This window comes from Lonchura striata, chromosome 12 (assembly GCF_050655825.1).
Source record: "Lonchura striata isolate lonStrDom1 chromosome 12, ASM5065582v1, whole genome shotgun sequence".
In the NCBI taxonomy this organism is placed as follows: domain Eukaryota; kingdom Metazoa; phylum Chordata; class Aves; order Passeriformes; family Estrildidae; genus Lonchura; species Lonchura striata.
Window position 1 is genome coordinate 19,796,703 of NC_140714.1, and position 27,479 is coordinate 19,824,181.

At 45.9% G+C, this 27,479-nt stretch overlaps 1 pseudogene across 1 annotated transcript in view; it reads right to left on the minus strand.

Moving 5' to 3' along the window:
- LOC110470662 (EF-hand and coiled-coil domain-containing protein 1-like) overlaps window positions 1-21,706 on the minus strand; it is a 28,251-nt pseudogene extending 6,545 nt beyond the window's left edge. Inside the window, exons 1-2 of the transcript XR_014958206.1 lie at window positions 21,121-21,706; window positions 19,496-19,902 (exon numbers count right to left, since the gene is read on the minus strand). The product of XR_014958206.1 is annotated as an EF-hand and coiled-coil domain-containing protein 1-like (transcript). The remainder of the gene's footprint in view (window positions 1-19,495; window positions 19,903-21,120) is intronic.
- Window positions 21,707-27,479: the final 5,773 nt, after the last annotated feature.

The window sequence follows — 27,479 nt, forward strand, 5'->3', positions numbered from 1 at the left end:
TTAGCCAATTACAACATCTCACTGACATAAACCCAGTTTAATTAGTTTGGCTCTAATTATGTGGCCATCAAAGGCTGCAGTGCAGAGCTGCTACAGGAGGTGAAGGAGACAGATGGTCACACTTATAGCAAAATTCCTCATGGGGAAGTTTGGTAAACAGGATTCCTGTTTTCAAAGTCAATAATATTTTAACAAAAGGCTTTGTCTCTTTGCTTCTCCCTGTTCAGAAAAAAAATTTAAAATTAAGCCAATGCTTAATTGCAGTTTTCCCCTCATTTTTGGAGCCTCTCCATGGAGGATCCCAGCTGTGTGTGAGGGGTTGCAGCTTTTTTGGTGGGGACACATCGTGCTCCCCATCACAAGCAGCCCTTGCCGTCCCCAGGGGCCCCACAGGGGGCAAAGACCCTTCCTTTGGACACTCTCACAGGTATTGAGAAACAGATATTTCCTCTTGTTTTCAGAGAGCTTCCTCAATAGATTTCCACAGGAAAAGAGGGAAATCTGTACGAAAAACAGGAAGCAGTCCTCAGAAGTTTTCTGTGATCAGCACTAGGAGGAAGACTTAAAATAAATGTGGTTGTTTGAAGCAGTAGGTGACACCAGTGGTGTTATCTTATGTGAAAACAGTGTTTAAATGTAACATCATAGGGCTGCAGCAGGATTAAAAACCTCAGGTGTTTATATATTTAGCTTTTCATTGTAGTTGACAGTAGGTGACCAGCACTTAAACTTCTGTAACCAGAGTTTTACACCATATTTTCTATTTTCACTTTTTTGAATTTTCCCTGGGCAACCCTTTTGGAAAACTTCCCATCTATCTCAGTCTTGGATGGGATCCCAAACTTTCTCATGCTTATTCCGTTCCACTTGCCCCAATATAAGACTTCATCTTTTCCCTTGGCTTTTTGACCTTCTATAATTCAGTTTCAAATCCTGAGATTTATGCATTAGAAGGGAAGACAGGTCAGGATAACATTTGACAAAATCTGACATGCAGAAATATTTGTTAATTAAAACCTTCTGGAGGTTTTGAAATGATCCTTTCTAATCCATCTTCAAACTCTCACAAAGTTCTAGATGTTATGGAGTTGTTATAGACTTTACTGTGGCTTGAAAAGGGAGAGAGAATTTGTAACTCTCCACCTTAAAAGCAACTGTAATCACATTAGGAAAATGTTCCAGTTTTCTCCCAAATTTACCCTAAACCATAACATGGCTGCATTGGGAATCTTGGGCTGTGGAGTGTTAGCTAGGTGACACAGGCCCATCAAAAATGGGGATATAGCATGTGGAATGACAATTTTGAGGGGAGAAACTCTTACATTTGTAAATCCTTCAAAGGAAACTTGACTTACTTTTACTGTCACTTTCTTAATTTCATAAAGCCAAACAAAGAAGACGGATTTGGCTTTCACAGTATATTGTTTGCATTTTAGAACTTGGGGATTATATATTCTGTGCTCATTTCTGATACAGAAAATGGCAAAAAATGAAAGCAGTGGATGTTTCTGAGTTTCACTGCGAGGCTTTAGTAATTAGACACATTGTGTTTCAAGATATATATGAAATAAAAGCTCAAAATCCTCACAATGCAAAAGCATCTAAAACAAGATCTGTTTTATCCACTCCGCTCAGCTGGCAATGCAGCTGGTTGGATTTTTAAAGGTGACACCCTGGAATGTCACAGAAATATTTCATATTGTACTTTTTGAAATCTCCATCAGAGCGAGGGCAGAAGGCTTTGGAGATCTGAGAGGGTCCCTTTGAGGTCAGAGCACAAACAGCAGTGATGTGCTGCAGTTCTAGGCTTCTTTCAGCTCAGTGCCACCAAAAGGTTTGGTTTGCTGCTCCAGCTAAAACTGTTGGAAGCACTGGTGTCTGTCAAGAGACTCTTTCATCTGAGAGAGACTTAAAAAAAGCAGCAGCAGGGCTTTGGAGTGAATGTAGATATTTCTTGGTTTTGGTTTCTGTAGATACCTTAAACAACTAAATGGGGAAAAAAATCAACATAGTCAGTGTAAAGTGCAATACTGTTGCAGTGTTAAGCTTGAGATTTGTCAGCAGAGCACCCTTCTCCCTCTAAACCATCATTTATAGTTCTTCAAAGTGCTCCTGATTATTGTGAGTGCAATCAGTTTCATCTTTCACTGCAGGAATGGTTGCTGCCCTGTGATGTGCTGTGGGGTTCAGGAACTGAGAGAGGCCCTAAGAGAGCATTTTCCCAGCTGCACTGACCAGCCTGGCAAGAACAGCTAAACGTGGCATTGACCATGCCCTGCCTGCCTTTTGGGATGGCAATTCCTCCAGCAGGGCAGAGTACATTAAACATGGGATATCCGGAGGGTCATTAAAGAAAGCTGCTGGCAGAAAAGGGAGCCAGCTGTAGGTTTGTGTCCTCAAGGATTAATGACAGCATCCCACCAGCACACACGAGTCTGCTTTGCATTAGCAAAGGCTCATCGACCCGCACTGATCCTGCCCAGAGCTGGGAGAGTCAGGATAAATACTGCCTGTTTTCAGGGCACTCATCCCTCTGGGAGCAGAAAGGACCTTGCTTTCAGATGTGAGGGCCACTGTTAATGCTGGTTTGAAAAGTAACAGGCTCAGATCTGATGAAGAGCCAAAGCTAGGGAAAAACCCAACTGGTGCATGTCGGAATCTGTGGTGTTGATGATTCCAAAATTGTAAAAAGTCTCTGTCTTTCTGCCCCACTGCCAAAGAAGAAGCCATAATTGTTCTGTGCTGGTTTCAAGGTTGTTTATTCTGTTTATCTCTCACATGTTCTGCTGCCCTGCCCAGCTCTGTCCTGCAGGGCAGCGTGTGGGGCTCTGCCCTCAGTGGGATGTGACAAACATTAAATACCAGAAACTCCCTGGGCTGCATTTACAATAACGTGCCAATATCTGTCACCTACGTTGGACAGTGTGTCCCCAGCCTGAACCAACAGAAAAATGCCAACACCACAGTGAAACATGGAGGGCATGAAGAAGGAGAAAAAGGACAAGACACACCCAATTTCCTCCATCTTGTCCCCTTTGAACCCCTAATCTAGAATCCTAAAATTTTACTTTTACACCTGTGCCACACTTAATTATTTATATCAAACACTCAGAGCTTGTAATTCACCCTGTAAGATTGAAAACTCTTTTCCATGGATAGAGATCACAGACAGTGTCTCTGGGGGCTCTGTCCAGGGGGGTTCCTGACCCCTGCCAGGGTCCCAGACCTGCCAGGGCAGCCAGAGGGATGCTCTGCACTCCCACAGGTGCATAAATTTTCTTTTCTAGCAGAAGCATTTGTTTAAAATCATTCCCAGATCTCCAGTTAAAACTCAAACACATCATTAACAGAAATCAAGGCTATTCCACATGCAGATCTGTTTGAGATGACTTTTCACAATGTCATGCCCAGTGCCTCAGGCTGCCTCCACATGTGAAAGTGCTGGCACCTGCTTCAGGAATTGTCATTCAAACACATTTATCAGAACCATGGGAATTCAGCCCTTGGATCCACGGCAGTGCAGAAGAGACACAATATATAAATTTCCAATATCCCTTCAAGCCCCTATTTACTTCAGTTCCTAGAAGGCAATGCAGGATCAAAGGTGACTCGAGTATCACTGATGTTTGGGAGAGAGTTTAACAAAACCTTGCCCCGCAGCAGAACTTCCAGGCCTGCCTTTATTCCAGAGGAGCTCCTTGTATCTCTTGTAATCCCTTTTGTCAGGCCCAAACAATGGGATTCTGTGGAAAGCTTTCAGAGGCTGTGTTTTCCCACCACGACTGAGCAAGATTCTAGGAAATACTTCTTTGTGCCCATGTGCAATTTGACACAAACAGCTGAATATTCATATTGACTCTTATTCAGTTGAATATGCTAAATTTCCTGATGCAATTGCTGTTAAACAAGAGCTGCTTCTCTCCTGTGTCTACTCTGTGCTGCTGACTGGACTAACTCATGGCTGCAGATGGAGACAACTGCAGGATTGTTCCCCAAGTCTTCCCTTCCTTGGTAATCCAGCAAAGCCATCACATCTGAAGTTCTGGGGCCTGTTACTTCTGCAAGAATTGCATTTGTTTCCAAAACCAGGGAAGAGAGTCCACAGTGCTGGTGCTGCTCTCCCTGACTCCTCATGTCACTACATTATTGCAGAAGAAAATGTAGAAAAATCTCAACATCCACGAGATGCCAGCTCCAAAGATATTCACTGTGCAACTATTGCAAGCCTTCCAAGGATTCAGCACCTGCAACTCTTCACAGTTGTTAGGTTTTGCCTGTTTAGTTATAAATAATAATTACAATGATTGTAAACGTAATTATTATTTAATTGCCTCTGGCAGGTGCATCTCCCACAGGCCCTTTGGATTTCCTCACTTGCCAAGGCTGATGGAGACCTGAGACCTCCTTGTTCTTGTACCCAAGGGTGGTGCCCGAGCAGGACCTGAGGGTGATGGACACCTCTCCAAACTACTCGGATGCTCCGATTCCCCAAACTCTATAAAAACTGCTGAAATCCGAGTAACATCATTTTGAGGCGACACATTTGACTTTTCTTCTACAAGATGAATAAAACCCAAATCAAATGTTACAGTCTGCCAGTGTTGACCTCAGCCTGCCTTCAGACCCATCTCAGCTGGTGCAGGGATAATTTCCTGAGCAATCACTCTGGAATCCACATTTAGGCTTCTTTAATCAAATTCTTTTTCATTCCCTGTGGGTCTGTTACCACTTGGAAAGTGCTCTAAGGATCGATTTTAGCATCATATACAAAACCTACCAAAAATCACGTAAATTTTAGTAGAGCAGCATGTGCAGTTATGTATTTGTACTTACTTGCCAGCATAGCATCAATACCAATGGAAAAAATTCCTTAAATTAAAAGCCCAAAACAGCCCATAAAGAAAAATTTCTCCTGGCCCCTGGTGAGGATTAGACCTGCAACTTTGAAATCTGATAGAATGTGGTTTATTTTTATAAAATGAATTTCCTGAAGAGGAAAACTACAATGCCACATTTAAAAAACTGATGAATTCTTCCTGTAGAATAGAACAGTTCAGTGGGAAGGGACTGACAGCCATCAATTAGTCCAAGTGTAACTCTTCTAAATCAGTGTTTGCTTTTTAAATATACTGTATTTGATATTCATGGTGGAGGTCTCTGGAATTCATAGCACTCAGCTTTCCCCAAGTATGCACTGATGTGAACAGATTTTAAATTAGACTTTCCTAAATAATCTAACCAGATAATTTCATCATGCTCCTTTATCATATAGACATTTCTCTAGCACCAAAATATTCATGATACAGCCTGTATTTTATATCCTTGGTTCTGGCAATGTTAGTGTAACCTCTATAAAAATAGATTTCTGAAATAACAAACGTGAATGTCAGATTCAAAATATTCCTAAATCCCTGGCCAGGGTAGGATAATACAAAGTAATAAGGTTTATTACTCAAAGTTACTTTCTTATTTTGCCACTTAAACCAACAGTTATTCTTCTGGTGACATGAGCTGTTACTGTTATTTAACGATTGACATAATCTGATAGTGCAGTTGGAGTGGTTGTAGAATATGTATCAGTAAAAGCCACTGCTGTGGGAGCAGCGCACTGCTGAAAATCCTGCTCCTTGTATTCTTCAGCACTGCTGGTGGGGGAGGTTTGGGAGGACTTTGGGATGATTTGCTCCTGTTGAAGTGAATAATTAACTGTGAATTATTAACTGTGAATTATTAACTGTGCCCTGGAGTTAATAACTTCTTTTGTGTCTAATCTGCTTAAGCTTTGTGTTTCACAGCACAGCTCTCCTGTCTGGTTCTTCTCTATTCGTGGAGTCAGGTTATTCTTATATCCTCAGAGGGGTTCTAAAGGAAAAAAGGGTTCCCCATTAATACTTCATTCATTTTTTAAATGAGATAAAATGTTGTATTTCTATCTCAAGACTATCTGGACTAGAAAGAAGAAAAATCCCTTTTTCCAGGGTTATAAAACACCATTTTTCTCTCCCTGACAGTCCCAACAGAGTGAGAAACCAAGTTGGAGCTGCCTTTATGGGCAGAGAGAGGTGAGGCACTTGCGTATGAATGATATCACACAGATTACTGAACAGAACCTTTAATATTGGACATGCACATACCAAGCAGCTTGGAGTGAAGTAAGCAAATGTGCACAGAGAAATAGCAGTGCATGTCTGTACCACCCAGCTGCAAACAGCATGATGGCCAAGTGAATGGAAATATTAAAAATATAATAAAATGTTACAAAATTTATTAATTTAAATATAATAAAGTATAAAAATATTATGTTTCTGATAAACACACAGCATTCTGAAAAATGCTCTGCTTGACCCCCAGATCCCAGCCTGTGTTGAGAACATCTGGGCCAACACAAATGATGCTTTTCAATTATGTGGGGAAATATTTGCTGTGCCAGCATGTCAGAAACACTAAGATTAGCTTTTCAGATTAGATTTTGCTGTAGGTACGAAAGGCTAAAAAGGCTCCTTGCAGTATTGGTGTGGCTGTCTCTACCACAAAAGCTGATATCTCCATTGAATGGCCTGTGCTGGTTCCCAGCCCAGCAGGAGCTCCTGGGCTCTGAAAGGAGATTAAATAAATGATTGCAGACTGGACAATAGGCATCTGCCAGGACACAAACAGAAAGGGAAAGGCTGACCTAAAGGCCAGGACTTGCGCAGGGTTTTGTCACACGAGATCTGGGCTGGGCTCTTCAGCCATCTAATCCTGTATCCTACTCATTATGTCCCAGAAGGAGAAGCTTTGCAGGCGTGTGCAAGAAATCTGTGAGTTTGCTAACAGGGAAGTTTGCGCTAAAGCTGAGAGTCAAGAGATTTTCCCAAATCTGAGATAATATTTATCACTGTAGCTCAGAAATTCTCCTTGCTAGAGGAACAGCTAACCCATTTTAAATCCTGCTAATCTCCAGCTACCAGTGATATCTGTGCACCTGAATGAGAGTGGGTTGTTACAGAAGAATGAAACAGCATCCCTAAGCTTGGAGGTCAAGTTAAAGGTGATGGTAGGAGCAGTAGCCTTCTTCTGTGGATTAAAATCACTTTTGAGAAGGGGAAACTGATGTGAAGGGACAACATCCAAAGCTGTGGTCAGCAATGTGAGTCAGGGCTCAGCTCAGAGCATGGGACCTCTGAGATTACAGATGGAGGTGAGCTTAGTTCTCAGAGCTGTGACCTTGGACTCATGCAGATGAAGCCAAGGCGATGTCAGAAACCCAAACTCTTGACATTTTATGAGTATTAAAGGCTCAAAGACAATACCTAGAGATACATTTCCCCTGCTCTTCATGGATCTGGTGCATCCTTAGTCCTCCCCTGGCCTTTCACTGCTGTATTTCAGTAATTCCCATGGTGACTCAGGTGGAGTCATCTTTCTATTTAATACCTGCTAAGTGGTTGTTTGTTTTAATATATATTTTAATTGCTTTTTTAAACTGTGTAACCTTTCCTCAAGCTCAGCACTGTGCAGGAAGGTGCTCCAAGCTTGTGGGACCCACTGGGTGAGAATAATTTTGTTTTGTCTTCTTTGACCCTGCCTCTGCTTTCATGAGCTGAGTCACAGTTCCTGTGCTGAGACACTGAACAATTCTCCCCTCTTCATCTTCGGATGAAAATTTTACAGATCCATTTCACATCTCTCCAAAGCTATCTCTCTTCCACATCTGCAAGCAGCTTTTTTCAAACTTGTTGCCTTTTCTAGGCCTCTTCCAGTTTAATTGGTTTTGGTGGAAGGATCATGAATGCCCTTGTTTTGATACAGGTGTTCTGTGAATGTGCATAATTACTTTCTTTGTATTGTTCTCTGTTCTCTTTGTAATAAATTTTACTGTAATAAACTCTGCGTTCATTACTGTGTCTGTTTCACTGAAGCTGAAAGTGTTGTCTGGGGTTGGTTTTGTTTTTTAGCCGCCAAAATGAATCTGATTTCATTTGTTTGGTACCTGCCACCATGCCATCACTCAGTGTCCTAGGATCATTCTGCAATTCTTCACAGTCGATCCTGGTTTTTCATATCTTGACTAATTGAGCAATTTAAAAAAATCTTTATTTCCTGTATTATTTCACTTAAAAATCAAATGCTAATCACAATATTGCAGCTTTCCTTACCATGAAATACAAAGCATATTTCTCCAACTAAAGTACAGAAATCTCCACGCTAAACACGTTTCCAGATTACCAGCTGTGGTTGAAATTAGGACAAAGCCAAAGTTAGGTATCCATCTCCCTCTCAGTGGATATTCTGATCTGAATCCAAGTTTTGTGATTCAGATGCACTTTTAGTGGAGACATGAATCAAATTACTGAGCTGGAACCTCACTGCTTTTAGTTGCAGAGTTTGGTTCAGACTCATCTCTGAACGATGGTCTCTTCTGCAGGGTTTAATTAGAGGGAAGCAACTGAAATATCCTGGGGTTTAACATCAGACAGGGTGCAGCTTTTTCAGCACAAATTAATCTTCTAAAATATAAAATCTAGAATGCATTTACAATGCACTTCATCCACTAAGTACATCACCAGTGTGTGCAGATGAGTTTGTTTAATCAAGGAAGGAGGGGAAGCCCTTTACATTTAAGGATATACAATCTAAGCCACATAACCTTTTTTACACCTGTTTTATAGCACTCACCTCTGACCTGCCACTTTATATATTACATGCTGGGCCAGATCATGGGTTTACAGTTTCACTTATAAAGTAATGGAAAAAATGAAGCATTTTTGTAAAGCTTGGCATGGCGGCATGTGTTCCCAGAGTCCCGGGAGCACTTTTGTCACTGAAAAGTTGCCTCATTTTAAGCTTGGTTAAAATGCAAACCAGAATCCAAAAGCATTGGTTTGCTTAACTTCAGCAAAAATAATAAAGCCCTGAAAGTGAACTCAGGTCTCTGCATGTTGAGCTGATGGATGGGTCATAAACCTGCCTTTAAAAACAACGCAGTGCCTGGTTTTCTATCTGTCCTTCAGCAGCTCTCCCAGCCCACATTCATCTTACCCATTGTGAGCTGTTACAACACAGAACTCAATTCAAATTAGCCACTTAAATTTTATTTTGCGCCTTTCTGCAGGCTGCCTGAGGAGATTCAGGTGCCCATGACAAGGACAGCCCGGAGCACAGGTGACATGCACGCCTGGCTGGTGGTGCTCTCCACACAGGAGCCTCCCCTCCCGGCAGGATGAGGGCTGCAAAAGGGGGATTTCTCTGCCCGCCGTGCCCTGCAGGCAGCAGCCTGTGCCCCATGAAGTGGAGGAGCCCAGAGATGAGCTGTGCTGCCTGCCCTGCCCATCCCCACTTGTGGGAATCAGGGAAACAGAAACTTCCACAGACACTGAGGAGTTTGATCTGCAGCCTCGGAAGAAGCTTGGGCAGATGTAAAAATACAATACACAGACATTAAGCAGAAAAATCAAACACTTGTGTTTCTACAGTTGTAAGCAAGAATATGCCTTAAGTAAGTGAGAACCTGTACTGATAAGATGGTGAAGGGTTTATCGTGTAGGGGTGTGGTTGTGTGGAGCGAGCTAGAGTTTGGAAGTTATAACAGAAGCATTTGTGTGCAAGTGAGACAGAAGCCATTGGACAAAAATATCTGCAGTGCAGCACAAGTAAGTAAAGGCGATGGGTTAGAAAAGCAAAATAAATTCTGTGGCAACTCTCTGTTGGGTCAGAAAGTTCTGTATTGCCGTGTAAGAAAGCACTTGTGACTACTGTGAGCTATGGCCAAATGTTTGATCCTCTAGAATCTCAGAGCCTCTGAGACTGATGTTTATCTGAGCAATAAATCGTTCTTAGCCCGAAAATAGCCCCAGCCCTTCACATCTAAGGGTGCCAATGACACCCACTGCCCGCGTGTGCTCCTTGCAGCTCCATCCCTCACCCCAGGCTTTGATTTCAGCTCCAACCTGGCTCAGGAAAAGGCTGGCCAGGGAGGGAGGATGGAAAAAGGAGGTGCTTTGACAGCTCCTTTCTCATGGTAATGAGCAGAGCTGCTCCTTCTCCCTGCTCTGCTCTGCTTGTCTTTCTTTAGAGAAGGAAGAATCCAGCTCTGCCTTCCAGGCACTGAGCAGACAAACTGGACGGCTCCGGGTGGTTTGTGGGCTCTGCCCATGGAGCCATTGCTCTGTTTAGGGGTTATTTGCTGGTAGTTTCCTGGATATAATGACAGGTCAAAGTGGATTAATAGAATTAAAGGCTTGGCTTGAGGACATGAGGTGGCAAAGCATCAATTACTTCCTGGTGATTTCTGCTGTGTGAGTCACTTTCCCTCAGGAAACAGAGATCCATTAATTCAGCTGCTCCATGGGAACCTGACCCAGGAAAGCTCCCTCTGCTTGGAAGGGGAAGCAATCAATGCTGCCTTTCCAGCATTAATAATTTTCTGTTCTAAAACAACACCATTTGATACAGAGGTAATTTGGATTATAAACAAGGATTATAAGCAAGCACTGGAAATTAAGCAGAGCCATGTACACTCATTAATGGAAAAACAGACCTTTCAGACTAAGGTCCAGCTTCTTTCCCAACTTTTCCTTATGACAATTTGAATATTTTCCTTTCTTTTTTTGGTTTGGTTGGATTAGAAATATGAGGAAAAATATTTTGCAACTGAAGAAACTATCTCTTCAACATGAAACCAAAGTGAAGTAGTTAAGCAAAGTGCACCCTAACTAGGAGAAAATACTTGTTTGATGCAAGATATTGCTGCTTGCAGAAACAGGGCCTTCACTGGTAAGGCTGGAGAACTGCAATTTAAGCATAAATGATTTTGAATACTTCAAAACATGTGCCAAGCCTTAGGGATTGAAAGCTCCTCCATTTTATACACAGTACAGGTCTAAACTCTAAGGATCTTAGATCCTTAATGACAGGGTTTTGATGTGAAATCAAAGCTTTGATTGTTCATATCCTGCTCAGTATTTACCTGAAAAGTTTTATACTTATTTAAGTTTCAAGTTTCTTATTTTTAAATGCATTTGAAGCATCTTTTGGAAACTGTAAATCATGATGAACAAAAACTCCCAACCCAAAGAGAGCAAAGCAGGCAGGGAACAGGGGGAGAGGGAGGAAAGCAGCAAAGGTAAAGATAAAAAGGACAGCACAGGAATAAACCTGGTGTATAATTCTGCTGTAGAGACATTAATCACAGCTTTTCTGAGAGATCCCAACCCCTGGCTGCACTGAAAGGTCTTTTGTTCAAAGTCAGTGCATTTACCCAGGAATACCCTGCCACTGGTGGGAATATTTCACAGCTGGAAGGCTTCTGAAAAACCTGTCACATCTCAGCCAGGGCTCCAGAAGCACAGAGAGAGATTTTCTGACAAAATGAAGAGACAACATCCTTATTCTTGGTTTTCTTATTCTTTTTTTCCCTGCTAAAGGAATTGTCCCTGGGGAATGTGGACAGCACTGGAAATTAAGCAGAGCCATGTACACTCATTAATGGAAACACCAACCTTTCAGACTAAGGACCAGCTTCTCTCACAACTTTTGCTTATAACAGTTTGAATATTTGGCTTTTTTTTTTTTTTTTTTTTTTTTTTTTTTTTTAGTTTGGTTGAATTAGAAATCTGAAGAAAAATATTTTGCAGCTAAGAAAACAAAACTATCTCTTCAACAAGTGAAGGATTTAATTTTACTTCTTTTTTGTATTTTAAAGTGGTACTTTGAAATCTGATTTATTAATGTCAGATAGTGATGGGGGGGCTCATGGGTGACAACAGAGTGGTGCCCCACAAACTCCAGGAAATGCCTGGTTGGAAATGCCACCCTTGCCTGCTTGCTGGCACAGAAATGGGTAGCAAAACCTCCTCTTCTGCAATTTGCACAAGCATTGCCTTTGCTCTGACTGCTCTTATTTCTGCCTTGTGTAATTTTGTGCCTAGCAGTGCCCCTTAGATTTCCCAGCTCCAGAAGAGTGAAAATGCTGTACTTGGAGCTTGGCTTAAACCTGTCAAAGCTGTGCTTTAAACTTGGCTGAGCTCAGCCTGTGCAGCCCCAGATGCTTTGATGCTGTGTGAACTCATGCCAAGGACGTGTCATGGTGTCAAGCACAGGGAGCAAAAGCAGAGCAGATGTGCAGGGAGTACCAGATTTTTCAGTGGTGTGATTAATGGGACACCATGAACCTCCCTGAAACGTTCTGCTGTGAGCAGAGGCTCTGCACAAAACAAAGCACAGGGCCTGATTTTGATTCCTCAGATTAATGAAAGGTTTGGGGTCTTTCCACTGAAATCTGACTCCCAACATTCTGCTCCTGGAAGGGGTGATGGGTGCTGTGATGGCAATTAGCACTGCAGGCTCAGGCAGCCTTCAGGGAATATTCTTCTCCTCAAACAAGGAGGGACTGCAACCCACAGTCAGTCACAGCCTCTACACCTTATTTTTCAAGTGCTTTAGGAACGATGCTGTGAAGTTGTTCCACAGAAGTAACTTCCTAATGCTCAAAGATTACATTTGGCATTCATTGGCCAACCATTTCTTTTCTTTTAAAGTGCATTCCTCTGTGGAATAGTGCACAGAACACAGGCAAATCCTAGATTACAGATACCTGCAATAATGGTTGAGCTTCAGCCCATGCTTTGTTTTTCAGTCTCTGACATTGAGCTTTAACTTTGTGATCCCTTAAGACCACGCATACCTATTCATTTTTATCAGATTTTGCCAAATGTTCAGATGGGTACCATGAAAAGCTATAAAAATGTACAAAAATTCTTTTTTCAGACACCAAGAATGGTCTCTGAGCTAAAGCCACTCTCCTGATGCAATTTACACCTTTCAGGTTGCTTGACTTGAGCACACAGATTAGATTTTCACAATCTGGAATTGTGAAAATATCATAGAATTAGAGAGTGCTTTGGGTTGGAAGGGACTGTTAAGTCAATCTTTAGATCTTTAGGTGACCTTAAAGATCTCCTGCCATAGGGGAGGTGGAATTAGGTATACCTGGATATCTTTTTTCTGTAATAAAGGACTGAAACAGATTCAGAGACCAGCTCCTTCTCCCCACCACAACCTCAGTCTTTGAATTTCCAGCCTGGGATTATCTCAGGACACGAATATGTAAGACCAGATCAATTTAACCCAAGTTTTATGTATCGTGCAGGACATCCTTTTCTAGCTTTTTTTGTTTTTCTGTTTTTTTTTCACTTTCCTTAGTATGTGACTGCAGTTTTCCTTAGGTTTTTTTCATGGGCTGCAGTTCTGAGTATCTGAGGTTCAGATTCCCAGCCAAGTCCAGGGAAACATGCTGAGTACCACAAAGAGGATAACCCCAGGCAGGCATGAGAGAGGCAAATATCAGTCTGGATTTTAATCATGCTGCTAAGCAGGCAGATGACACACTGACAAAGTTGAAAGGATGCCCAGGAGGATGAAGGGAAGGGGACAGCACAGCAAACATGGGCAGTGATTCAGCAGGAGTCCCAAACAGAACAAATCTTTGCAGTGTCACTGGAGTGCAGGAGTTGTCTGCACTGTATTTCCTCACATCTGTGACATTTATTCGCTCAGGCCCAGCCTCCTGGGAGGTTTAAATGCTGCTTGGCAGGCTACCCCTGGGTGCCTCTGCTCCTGCAGTGCGCTGAGGAACACGAGGGTATTTACAAGGGGGGCTGAGGGCTGGTTAGGATCCAGGACCACATCTGGTGCTGGTTCTTGTGTAACCCCAAAGCAGCGACTCTGGAGTGGGAGCTCTGCTTTCTGAGAGCCTCTCATGGGGACTCCAGTGCTTGGCTCTGAAAGGGGAAGGGGAGGGAGTTTTTTCTTTAAAGTGATGATTGCGTGTAAAATGCGTCTTTTTCTTTTGGAGGCAAATAAGGCAAGATGGGTAATCTGTTGATCACCCAGAAAGTTGGTGCTGTGAGAAGTCGAGAGCTGGGGGGGGCTGTACAAAGTCAGGGCAGGCAGATGAAGGAGGGATATGCACAGCTGTCACCAAGCTGCTGCCTGAACTTCCAGGCACCAATTCAGGGAAGAAAAGCTGCAGAAACACTGACTCCTCATCCCCTTGGCAAAAAGGAATCCCTCTGGTGTAGGAGGGGCTAGCACAATCCAAATCATGCACGGAAGGGCGGGGGAGGCAGCTGTGGAAGGCAGCTGGGCATGGGGTGACAGAAGCAGCCCTGCCCTGGGCTGTGGTTCTGTCCCTGTGCTGCAGCAGGGCTGGCAGGGCACTTCCACCCCTCCATCCCCAGGAAGGGATCAGCTGGGGGACAGCTCCAGCAGGGCCAGCAAACGGAGCCAGGAGGGGACAGGCGGGGTGTCCCTGTGTGTGGCACTGCCACTGAGCCACCACCGAGTCACTCCCACGCAGCAAACACGGCCAGGCAGATAAAAGGAGGATTTAGGGAGAAGCCAGGGAAAGCCTCCCCAGAACAAACACTGTCAACAAGAACCCAGCATGGAAAAAGGCAGGCAAGTGGCTACAGTGCCAGTGTTGCAGCACACTGGGGGTAAATGTTGCAGTTCCTTTGGGATAAATGAACTTGCAATTACGTGACTGGATTGGAAGTCAAGGTTTTGCTATTAATATTATTAGGGAAAGCTGTGAAAGACTCTTGCATTCGAAATAAAAGTGGTCCTGCCACAGAAAGAGATGCTATACATTTTCTACACTGCCAAATTAATCTATTTAAATTGCTCTGCACAGTTCTCTTCACCATAAATAACAATACCTTCCATTATTCCCTCCTGTGAAATCAAAATGCTGCTTTAAAGTGTTCCCAATGAGAGTAATCTGGTTTGCTTACTTAGCTTATGATTCTTCTATGACTAGAGACCCAGAAGTAGTCTAAGTTTCGTGTGATGGGAATATATTCACCTGCTACAGCTAACTTCTTCCGAAACTTGAAGCTCTGTGCTTTTTGGCAGACTTCTCTGTAATACAAAACTTCTTACCTCCTTTAGTAGAAAACAGTATCAGCTCCAGGCAAAGTCAGAAAATAAAATGAGATGACATCACTTCCTCCAGAAGAATCTGAGCGTTTTCACAGACGAGGCTCTGCAAATTCAACCTTTCCTTTCACTCTCTGAGCTCAGATCCCTGAGTGCCATCAGTCCCTGCTCCCTCCTCCTGTCAAGGATTTCTTTCTCACCTGCACATCTGCCCAGCACATGCACACCCACAGCCTCCTCTCAAATTTTATGCCACCTGGAACAAATTGCCAAGATGCCCCTCACCTCACAACAGCAAGGAGTTGGTATTGATGACAACAGTCAAGCAAAAATTGTCCCAATTTTCTTTACTCTCTAATTTTTTAAGTAGAAGAACAGTTCTAGGCTGCCTAAATATAAACCACTATCATTCTGACTGGAAATAACCACTATAGACACCTTCTGTTGTGTATTACTGTTTCCTTCCTAGGGCTTTTTTTCCCTATGCTTAATGGAGTGATCCTGTATGGAATATTTCCATATTTTCCTCCTGGTCTTGGATTATTGATTTAGACTTGTTTGGTACATCTTGTTATATTTTACAGAGTGAATGATAACCTGAGAAATTATTGAAAAGATCAGGACACTGCCTCCTGAAAGAGAAGAAAGACTGAACTGCTTCCAGGATAAAATAACCTAAAGCACAACTTTTTTAGACAAATTGACACCGATGAAATAAAGAAATGGGGAAAATTATGCGAGAGGCTTCAGTCATCACATTTACAGGAAAATATGAGAGGCTGAAACAAACTTCTCTGCATTCCATGCCAAAAGGATTCCTAGTCATTAACACATAGAAATGCTGATGGATAATTAAGTATTTTGGGAGACAGACCATGCATATGGGAAGCATTTTTGGTATTTTATGACCTCCTTCACTGACCTATGTAATTACTGTGCTGCTGATTAATGCAGCAACATAAACCTTCTGTCAACATCTCTATTATGAAGTTTATTTCGATTCTAAATGACCTCACTTTTTATTTCTTACACTGGGATCAGAAATATGGTTGTTAAATTGTTCTATTCCCTCCAAGGCTTTTAAAGAGAAAAAGAATATGGACACTTGATTAAGTAATCCATTTCTAAGCCACCTTCAATGTAGTATAGAATACAGAACGAAGTCATATTTGGCAAGAACAATTCTTGTCAAATCAATCCAATTTCCTTTTCTGACATGGCAAATGGCTCAATGGGTGAAAAAAGCAGTAGATGTGACATTTTCACTGTAGTAATAGTTCAATGTAAGGTGTTTTTATAAACAATACTTAGAAATCATGGGATTCTATTAGAATACATGGATGGTGTCACCTTGTGCTGCAGCAGAACTTTGTGGGGGGAGGGGGGAAGGGAGATTAGGGAATAGTGGTTAATGATTTGCCCTCTGGGAATAATTCCTGGGCATTGCATAAAAATGGGACTTGCCTGACTTCCTAAACTGTCCTGTCATCAGGCACTGGCAATTACACACTTTTTATACAATACCAATGGTAAATATGCAATTTCTTGTGTCGTCTTTTTCCTCTGAAATGAATTGAGCTCAAGCTTTTCAGGAAGGAATTTACTGAAATTTACCTTTAAAGTTGAGCTGACTCACTAACTTGACCGGGAGTTAAAAAATAAAAGCTGAAAGACAATCCAGACAGAAACCTGACACATGGATCAGAGCAGGAAGATCAGGATGGGCACCTGAAGAAAAGAACGATGAACTATTTGATCAACCAGGCTGGTTTAGGAACCCAATGATGTGACAGGGCCAGTTCAAACCCTGGCACAGGAACCTGTGCACTCAGAAAAAGTTCATGTTTAAGTCATACACATTTGCAGGAATATGAATCTGGAATATGAAATCAAGAATAGCTGATTTTAATTACACACTCCAATTTAGGACAATGTTTAATCACTTGCAGGTATTTAAACACCTTCTTGCCTGAATGCAAACTGTTGTTTCCTGCATTAGGGATTATAACTTCAGGTCATGGTTGGGATTTCAGATCTAAATGATAGCAAACAGGTCTCAGAGAAGGTCTAGAAAAGAGATTTAGATGCTAAAAGAGCTTTGAACATCTAAGCCTAAAGGAAGAAAGCATTTCCTTTATAAATATGAAACTATAAACAGGAGCAGTGTGTAAAGCTCATAGACTGGACTCATTCTTGAATATGATTCTCTCTGGAAGAAACTGGACTTTAGCTGGAGGAAACCTGTGGCTCACCAAGCCAGTAAAGGTGAATTCTCAGGAGAGATACCTGCAATTGTCAATGCTTTCTGCAGGACACCCAAATCCCCCCCGTTCCTCTCCAGCACTACCTTGCAGCATTAGCTCTTGCCAAATCCAGACCCTGCTCACAAACTCTGTGTGGCACCTGGCAAGGGAGAAAACTGCTCACCGGAGTGGTGACTGAAACCCAGCCAGACTTTAACAGTACACATAAGAGCAACTGAAACACAAGCTGACTTAAACCAACAGGATGAGCGACACTCTGGCCAAGGGACAGGCAGAGCCTGTGGGCTCCCAGCTGTCCCTCCCTCTCCACACCTCAGCCAGCCCATCTATTCCCCTCACCAAGCGCTCCCAGCAGCTCACCCGAGCCACAGCCATGGATGTCAGCTCCTGCACATCAGGAGAAAGGGATTGTCTCTGAGCAGGAGGCCTTTGGGCTGCCTGAGCAGCAGGGTGGGCAAGCAGAGGGAGTGGGACAAGCTGGGACAGCCAGGGCTGTGTGGGGCAGAGCTGCTGCTGAACCCTTTCCCCACCCTAACACACAGCTCTGCACTGCTCATTCACCATTTTCTGCCACTTGGGACACCTCTGTGCCACGCTGGGAACACGTGGAGCGATGGGATTCCATGTGTTATGGAATATGAGCACAGGCATGCAAGACACAATTATCATCATGCATCTCTAAGTTAAATTGTTTACACCAAGAGCTGTTTCACTGGATGGGGAGGTGCAGCTGCTTTGTGCCAACAGAGAATCTCAAAGGCTGGAAGCTGGCCTGGGCCTCTGCTCAATGTGCTACAGGGCTAAAAAAGGGGTGTACTTCCTAAATGGTCAGTCCAGCACCACTCCTGAGCTTGACAATCACTTTAAACGAGCATGCCATTTAAAACTAAGTATTATAAATGAAGGTTATCGTACAAGGAGCATATCATTTACATTTCTAAACTCACACTCTTTGTTTTGATGTAACCCACAAAGTTCCTGCTCTGCAAGGCCAGTGGACATGGTTTATTGCCTTTAAACCTGTTCCAAGGTGATCTTTTTTATCCTTCACTGTACTTTGGAAAAGCAATTCCACGGGACAAGAACTCATCTTAAATCTTTGGTGCTCATGCCAAGGAGAACGTGACAGCCCTGACAAGCTGTGTGATCCCTTGTAGCACCAGGAGTTGTGTCATTCGTCCTTGACAGCCATCTTGAACATCACGTGTCCTCGCAGTGGCTTTTAAATCCTACAGATGTTTAAAGAAATGCTTCTGTTTTCTTTGATCTTCTCCAACCATGCAAGTATTAACATAGACAATGCTGACAGAAAGACACTGGATAAAATGGTTATTTTTAGAATTTCCTCACTTCATTAAACAATACAATAGCTATGATGCCACAAATAACACACTATGAATTCTTCTTATATGCAAACAGAGGAAGTGTGTGTTTAGCAAAAGGCAAGGACTTCAGAAGATGCAATTCATTAAACTACTAGATTTAGTATTGTAAGTAAAAATATATCTATAAATATGGTTTTGCTTTGGGTTAGTGAGAAGATAAACTAGATTTTATTCCATAGGTCAGTCTGAAACTTGGGCAGAAATGTCTTAACACTTAATAACCATCAGTGAGTCCAAGTTTTGTCGGAGATAAAAAGCAACAAAAGCAGGAGACTATTAAAATAATGACCAACTTTCTGACTTCTGGAAGGATTTGTTAATGCTATTACAAAAGTGGGGTTTAGTTGGCTCTAGTGTTTTTCCTTTGAGATTCCCACTCTGTTAATTTTATGGGTTTAGGAACCTTTCAGCTCCTCTATTGCCTATTCTGTCAGCAAAGAAGCAATGAAGTCACAGCAAGTTTCAAAACACTGGCCAGAAGTTGTCCTTGTGTGCTTTTCCCCAATTCCGAGGACAAGTGGAAGAGCTTTCTATGAAATGGAGGGTCAGCCATCTGATTACAGCTGGCTTGGGATGGGACTAAGGACCAGGAAATGCAGTGAAAAGTGTGTTGGAAATGGTTTCTGAAGAACTGTCAGCAATTTGCTTTGGGGCTTTCTTGAAGCATTACCATGTTGAGTTCTTGTGCTGTGTGTCTGAGGAGTAACTTCAGCTCTCTGTAGATCAGTACCCTGACTTTGGCCTGGAAGACTCCCAGGTCTCCTGAAGACTCCTACCAAGAAAATGGATGAGTTGCTTCTAATTTCCCCCAGGCTAGATTTTACAAGGTGATTTGGAGACATCTAATAAGCCCCAACCAGTGATTCTCAAACTCACTTGTGTCCCAGCACAGTGATTTTATAGGCACTTTGTCAGACTCCAACCTACCTGTAGTGCTGCAGTTGTGATTCCAGCTGCTGGATGTATATTTGCAGATGTGGCACCTCGTTAGCTCTCACTTCCAGCTCCTTCACTTTGCCAAGACTGTTCAGGACAGCATGTCTGGCCTCTTCCACCTTCCTCCTCATCTCTGCCTGCTCCCTCTTCAGGTTATGGTTGCAGTCTTCCAGGCTGACCAGAGCTTCCTGAGAGCTCTTCAGCTCCTTCTCCAGCTCCTGATTGGACCTGATGGCTTCTTCAATCTGCCCATCCCTGGAGCTCCGGATGAGCTCCATCTCCTCCAGGACACTTTGGAGGCACTTGGTCTGGGAGTGCTTCTGTGTTAATGGTCTCTTACCCCCTATGAAGCAGGATCCTTCTTCTGTATGGCTGGCATGGCTCTTCCGCAGCCCCACCTGCAATGACCAGGAGCACAAAGCAGGGAGAAAATGATAGGTTTTTATCACATCGAGTTGATCAGCAACTAAAGCTACTTGACCTTTTGCCAAATACAAAAACAAGGAAACAATCTCTGGAAAGTAGTTTTTAATACCTAGCTATACATTCAATTTTCAAATTACTCACTATCATGTTATTGCACAAGTTTCTGTATAGCTTTAATGTCATCACTATGGTCTGTACTCAGGAGTCAAGAAGTCTGCTGAAAAAGATTTCCAATGAAGTTGTGTTCAGAAGAAGAGAGCAGGGAGCAGCTGGGGGTGTTCTGGAGCTCTCCTCTGTTGTTTTCATTTTTCCTGGAACCTCAGACTGGTGACTTCATGGCTGCTGCTGATTTCCTTTCCCTTTTTTAAAAACAAATAGTGGAAGTGTCTTTGACCTGCCTTGCTGGACATTGTGAAGAGAACTGTCATCTACTGCAAGTGGAAGTGTCACAGGTGGAGCAGGATTCTGTGAGTGCTGTGTGAGTATCAAATCAGAGCTGGTCAGAGCTGCCAGAACAATCGGTCCACGCTGCCCTTCCCTGCTCTGCCTGTTCCACGCTGTTTCATGCCAGAGTAATGGAACTGCTGTTAAGTGTGTCACTCGAGCCAGGACAGCAGAACCAGCAGAAGCCAGCCCCGGAATTAATGGTGCTCTGCAGAGGAGCCCCAGAATATTCATCAGCCTGCCTGCAGAACTGGCTCCAACTCTGAACTCTTGTGACCACACTCTGAAGAAAACATCCTTCTGATATTTCTTGTAGGCACTTCTGACTCAGACACTGCATCTGCTTGTGCACGTAAGAATCCGAAAGTTCTTACTTTAGGAAAAACCCCGCGGTGGTGCACATCCAGCATATGCTATCAGCACATCCTGACGGCACATGCAGTAGAAGAAGCAGCAGCATTGTACACGTGGGTTTGTTTAGCTGAGCTCCCCTACACTTTAAACAGAGTGCTCACCACAACTATAGCTAATGGCACACCGGTGCCATACCTTGCTCCTTAAAGCCTCCCTGTAACTCAACTTTGCAAAGCAAAGTTAATGCCGAGGCTGAACAGGCAACCGCGGTCTCGGTGCGGCAGTGGAGGGGCTATAAGCACCGACTTTCCGAGAGCAGCATCTCTCCCGAAGCACTCGGGCCCGGCCGAGCCGCCCCCGGGAGGCCGGTGCAGAAGCCGGCCCGGACTCACCTGCAGCGCCAGGCACCGCGCCCCGCTGCTCTGCAGGGCGGCGCGCAGGTCCTCCCGCAGCTCCCGCAGGTGCCGCTCTCCTCCCGCAGCCTGGCGATGCGCTCCTCGGCCGCTCCAGCGCCACCATCTCCTCGCAGCGCTCTGGGCAGCGGGGCCCCGGCGGCCGCCGCTCGGCGGGGGCTGCGCAGGCGGATCGGGGTCTCGATGTGCTCGCTCTCCCGGCCCGGCGGCAGCCGCGGCCCCGCGCGGGTGCTGAAGTGGCCGCAGAGCCGCGCGTGGAACTGGCGGAAGGTGAGCTCGGCCGAGAGCCCGTCCCACAGCCCCGCGCACTCCTCGGGCTCCGCCGCCTCCTCCAGCCCCAGCACCCGGCACAGCGTGCGGCAGTCCTCGCCGGGGATGCGGCCCGCCCCGGCGCGGTCCAGGCGGTGGGAGATCTCCTGCGGGTGCTGGTCCAGGCCGGTGGCCAGCACGGCGATCTCGTTCTCCACGCCGCGCTCCAGCCCGTAGTGGCAGGCAGGGCGCTGCCCAGCCACTGCGTGCGCCGGGCCGGCCGCCCGTAGGGGTCCCAGCCCTCCGGCGGCTCCATCGCCCCGCCCGGCCCGCGGCGCTGCCCGAGCATCCCGAGCGCCCGCCCGGCCGAGCGCTCGGCCCCGGCCCGCGGCGGGGCGGGACGGGCGGGGCGGGGCCGCCGCCGCTCCAGCGCCGCTCGCCGAGCGAGCGCCCGGCTCGCCCCGCAGCGGAGCCGCGTCCGCCTTTGTCCGGCACGGAAAGGGATTCCGGCAAAGCGGCCCGGTGCCGCCCCGCTCCGTTTGTCTGCCAGGCCCGCGACCCAAGTGCCTCTCTCATTTCTTAACTCCTTCCTCCCTTCTGCTTTCTCTTTAACGCAAGCAAGACAGCAGCATCACACAATCCACTTGGACAAGTAAAGCTCGTGAACGAGTCAGTGCTTCCACTAAATTAAAAACCCAATGTGCTTGAAAGCCGACCTTCTGTGCGCTCAGACCTCCTCAGCTCTGTCGATGAGGTGACTTTATGGTGCTGCTGTGTGGCTTTACAGAGGTCTGGGATAGAGAAGAGTAAGCGTTAAACTCGCTCAAAGGAGCTGCCCAAAGCAGTGACTTTAGTCTCTCTTTGGCTGGGGAGTACGATCGGCCTTGTGGAACGCAGGCAGCAGCACAAGCAGGGATCCTCCACCAGCACGGACATGCCACAAGCCAGGACAGAGGGGGACAGAGGGGACCATGGCCCCAGAGGGGACCGTGGCCCCAGAGGGGACTGTGGCACCAGCCATGCCCCGCTACCATGAACAGGGTGGCAAAGCCAGGTGCTGCTAACAGGCGGCATTAACAATCCAGGAAAGGCATCATGAGGAGCCAAGTTTGGGGACCATCCAAGGAGTCCTATCAAGAGGAAATAGTCTAATATTTTCTGTAGGCCAAAAAAGGAGCAAACCAAACCAGATGATATGTGACAAAAGTGAATTCAAGTTCATTTAAAGTGCTGCTCAATTCAGGGCTGGGTTTCTTTTGAGTGAACTGATGCTAAGAAATATTTTCTTTCACATGGTGGGGTTTCTCTGCAAACAGTCTTTGATGAGACATTTATGACCCCATTTGGTATTGCTCTTTTAAGATAAATCGAGAACCTGAGTAGCTTTGTTGAGGAATGAAGAATTGTTTGTAGCTCAGTTTTTTCTCAGGAAGAGCCTTACATTTTAGCACAGGAGGAAGGTAAGGTGAAGGTTTAAAAGCTTTCCCCTCCTGGAGTGAGACATTCTCAAGAGGAGTCTGTGAGGAGAAGTCCCCTCAAGAGAGGCCAGGGCTGTTTGCCTCCTCTGCAGGCTCAGTATTCTGGGAGTTCCACAAGCCTCAGCTGCCACTGTATTTTCCTCTGAATATTTCTTGTTGTCCAGTACACAGGGAGAATATTTTGTGCTAGATTCCCCTCTGGAATGGCTTTGAGGGAAATCTCAGTAATTCTGGTGATTTTTATGTCCAGATGAACATTTTATGACCAGCAAGGTAAAGGGAAGAAGTACTATGGAAAATTATTGCTAAAAATGTTAGTGGCACAAGCACACTAAAAACAAAGTTTAAAATGAAGAATTTATTTTTTTTTTCCTGAAAAGTGGGGTAAAACATGCATTGCCAATAAAGTCTTTAAGAGATGTAGCCAGCAGCCAACTGTATGAAAACTGAAGTGGTAAAGGATGAGACAGGACAGGGAAGAAGCTTCAGCCCTTCCTGTTGAAGGTAGAACAGTATGAAAAGTGATTCTGCCTGATGTCTTAGGTAAGGCGTGTTATTTGTAAAGAAGAGCAGGTGCCCCAAGCTGTTGGTAGCCCATGCCCTGCCGTGGCTGGCCCAATTCCGGTCCTAGCTGGACCAGGGTGGTGGGCTCGGTGGGGGGAGGAGGTGGGGGGATCGTGGGAAGCTTCCGCATCACGGCCGGACTGGGGGACCATGGGGGAGGCAAGGAGTGCTGGGGCTCTGCTTTCTTGGGCAACTGCTGCTGCTCAGGCCATGTCTGAGAGCTGCCAAACCTGATGCTCTCTGGGCTCCCTGGGGATGACGGGGAGTCACTCATTCTCGGCCAGGATGCTGGAGCTGTGGCAGTGCTGCGGTGGAGAGAGGAGTGGCTGAGGCCCCAGCTGCCAGTGGCACACAGGGACCCTCCTGCACAGCAGGGCCCAGAGCTGGCAAGGCTCCCCAGCACGGCTGGAGCGGCTGGCACACCTTGGCCCAGCTGCACAGCTGCCCCTCGAGGCCCCGGCGAGCAGGGGACGGCTCTGGGCAGCTCCCAGGCCAGGAGCGGGCCCCGAGCGCCTCTGCCTTTCAGGGGCAATCTCGTCCCCGCTCTTTCTCCTGCCCACCTTGCTGTGCCTCTGCCCTGTGCCCCTGGGGCTGCTCCTGGCCAGGCAGCCTCAGGGGGAGCCAGCACTGGCTGCAGCCCCAGCGGCCCCCCAGGACAAGGCCCAGCAATGGAGAGGCCAAGGAAAGCACTGGGCAGCAGCAGAACCCTCAGCAGAGTTCTTTGGAGAGCCATGGACTGGCCACAGCTCCACTGCAGCCTCTCTGGACATGTTTGCCCCTCAGGCACCCCTGCCCAGCCGGGAGCCAGGGCTGGCTCTGGCCCTGGGCTGGCAGCAGGGCTCCCGCTCGGGGCTGCTCCTGTGCCTGGGGCCTCTGGGCACTCAGGGTGGCTGCGGGAGCAGCTGCAGCGGGAGGGACGTTGGTGCAGAGTCCCGATTCCCCGGGGCTGCCAACGAGCTCCAGAGCCCTGGAAGCCGAGGCGCCTCCAGCTTTGGCTGCTGCCGGGCCGTGCAAGGGCAGGGCCTGGGGGAAGAGCTGCTGCCACACAGCCCCGCCGAGGGCTGAGCCCGGCTGAGCCCGGCACTGCAATCACCTCCTGTGCCGGTGCCCGTGCCTGGCATCGCCTTCCTTCCTGCAGCAGAGGCTGCCAACGAGACGCCGCTTCCTCCGGGAAATGCCACCTTCAGTACAGCTTCTTGCTCCATCCCTTGAAAAAGGAAAATGGACAGCTGCATCAGGTGGAGCTATTCCCTCTTGGCGAGCTGGTATCTACTAGAGGCAATGTTCGTGAAAGTGCTGGGATCATGAGAATGGACAGACTCCCCATGCTGAGCTATGGCCCTCCCTTCTCCTAATCACACTAAGACACCCCAAGATTCACAGCCTGCTTCAGAGGCTCTTTTTCCACCGACGACTTGTGCCTAATCACAACAACTAACCTAAACCCTTTTCCCTGATGTTTTCTGGGATTCCTGACAAGATCACCTCTCAGTCTTCAGAGGCAAACTTTGAGCACAGCAGGAATCTCTTCAAGTCACCATCTTTGTTGGCTTCTGCACAAAGTGCCTCAGTCATAGAGCAGGGGCTTTGCTCAGCTTCCATCCGCCCTGCTCCCCCCAGGGCTGTCCTGAGCCCTCTGCTGCAGCTGCTGCGCTGCCATGGAGCTGCTGTAAAACACAACAGCTCTGCCACACCCGCTCAGCAGGACTGGAGAAGCTTTCTGGCCTTGCTTACATTAGGCTGGTGGCTTCTCTAAACACAAGCTGAGCTTTTGAATGCTATGGCTCACCTGGCACAGAAACTGATGCTGCCTTTCTCATGGAGGCTAAACTCCCATGGGCTTTAAAAGCTTTCTGCCCAGCATAAGGCTTGGAAAAGCATTTAATGCAGCCATTTAGTGACGTTCCCCCCTCGCACAGCCCCCGAATATCAGGCTAGCCCAGAGGTCTGAAGCTGTGAGGGGAAGAATATAAGGAGATGGCAAAGATTTCCAAAAGAGGCTCTTACCCCAAAATACGTTGGTTCAGCTCTCTTTATTCTGTGGTGTCCAAGAGGAGAGCGAGGCAAAAGAGAACAAACAGGAAATGTCAGGGGTCTATACAGACTTTGGACAGGTTGGGGTTCCCTGGCTCTCCACCAACCCCCTTGGGGCAGGAAGGAGGGGTCCAGGGTTATCTTGATCAGAGTCACAGGGTCCCCGGAAAGGGGAAATAGAATGCCCATGAGCTCACTGTAACAATTTAGTATTGAAAATGGCCCAGTCTGTGTATCAAAGTAGCTTGTTTAAATGCTGGAGCCCACCAGAGCATCCCTCCAGGGCATATCTGTCTCTCCTCCACCTCTGCCTCCATGACTGCCAAACTGCACCTTTGAGAGTTCTTTTCTCCAGAAGCTGAATGGCACCATTTTATTTGGGGGAGGAAAAAAAAAAAGGAAATGTTCTATGATACTATCATCATCACAATGATATCATCATAATCACAATGAGCTACAAATTAGTTTAATGACATCAACAACTCAGACTGTGGACTTTCTTCTCAGAGTGCAGCACTGGCGTTACTATCCCTTGAAACTGCAGATGTGCTACAGTCTTTACAATCCGTTTCATGCTTACCTAATTTGGAGTCAAGCCCAGCTCTGTGAGAGCTTTAGGGATTGGGGCTACCCTGGCACTCTCGTGTGTCTGGAGTAACCTGCCCAAGGCAGCTGCCGCCTGAAGACAAAGCAGGGTACGGAAAAGCACAGGCTGTAGAACAGCTGGAACTGCAGGGAGCCCATTCCTGTCAGGAGTAACATGACCATCCCACCTTAGGAATGGGTTTTGTGAGAAACAACTGCTCACTTTAAAAAATTAAAATGTTTATTAAACATTTACAAAAACATAAGAGAAGGACTACTAAGGAAGAACAGGCCTGGGAAGGCCCCCTGCCCCATGGCTGCCTGCCAGGTGGCTGCCCCATCTTCAAGATTGATGCTTCACCTTTTACATTCCTGGAGGGTGCATCAGCCACCCCTGGCCCCTCCCAAAGTCTGTCAGTCAACCCTTCTTTGCCCTTTATTGGTGGAATTTATCTCTTGCAGCTGCATTTGAAGGTCAGGTGTTGTCACGCTGCGTCCCCCCAGCAGCAAGCTTTTCCATTCCTAACTCTCCCATGCAAGGGGTATATGTCGACACCTATGGTGTTGGATCCCCACTGCAGGGAATGACGTGCATTGACTCCGCGTTTGCAGAAGGCTGAACAAAAGCTTTATTAAGCTGTCCTATATTACTCTATACTAAAAACTATACTACTGCTATACTGAAGAAAAACCCATGACCCTTAGAGACAGTCCAACACAGAGTAGCTCCAGTTGGTCAAATGAAATCAAAAAACCATCACCAGAGTCCAATTAAGAAATTCCTCTTTGGTAAACAATCTCCATAACACAGAGATGTCAGTGTGACATCCCAGAGATGTCTGTGTGATATCACAGAGTGCTACGTGACATCACAGTGTTCTCACTATGACATCAAAGAGATGTCAGTGTTACATCAAAGACAGCTGTGTGACATCATAGAAATGTCAGTGTGACATCACAGACAGCTGTGTGACGTCACAGAGATGTCTGTGCGACCCCACAAGAAGATTTGTGACCTCATGGGGTCGAAGTGACATCACAGAGATGTCTCTGTGACATCAGAGACAGCAGTGTGACATCACAGTGATGTCATTGTGACATCAGAAAAATATGCGTGACATCAGACAGATGTCATTGTGACATCATAGAGTGCTGAGTGACATCACAGAGAGGTCATTGTTACATCACAGACAGGTGTGTGACATCACAGTTTTGTCATTGTGACATCACAAAGAAGTTGTGTGACATCAGAGAGAGAGCTGTGTTACATCACGGACAGGTGTGTGACATCACAGTGATGTCATTGTGACAACACAGAAAGCTGTGGGACATCAACTATATGTCAGTGTGACATCAGAGACAGCTGTGTGACATCACAGACAGCTGTGTGACATCACAGTGATGTCATTGTGACATCACAGAAATGTC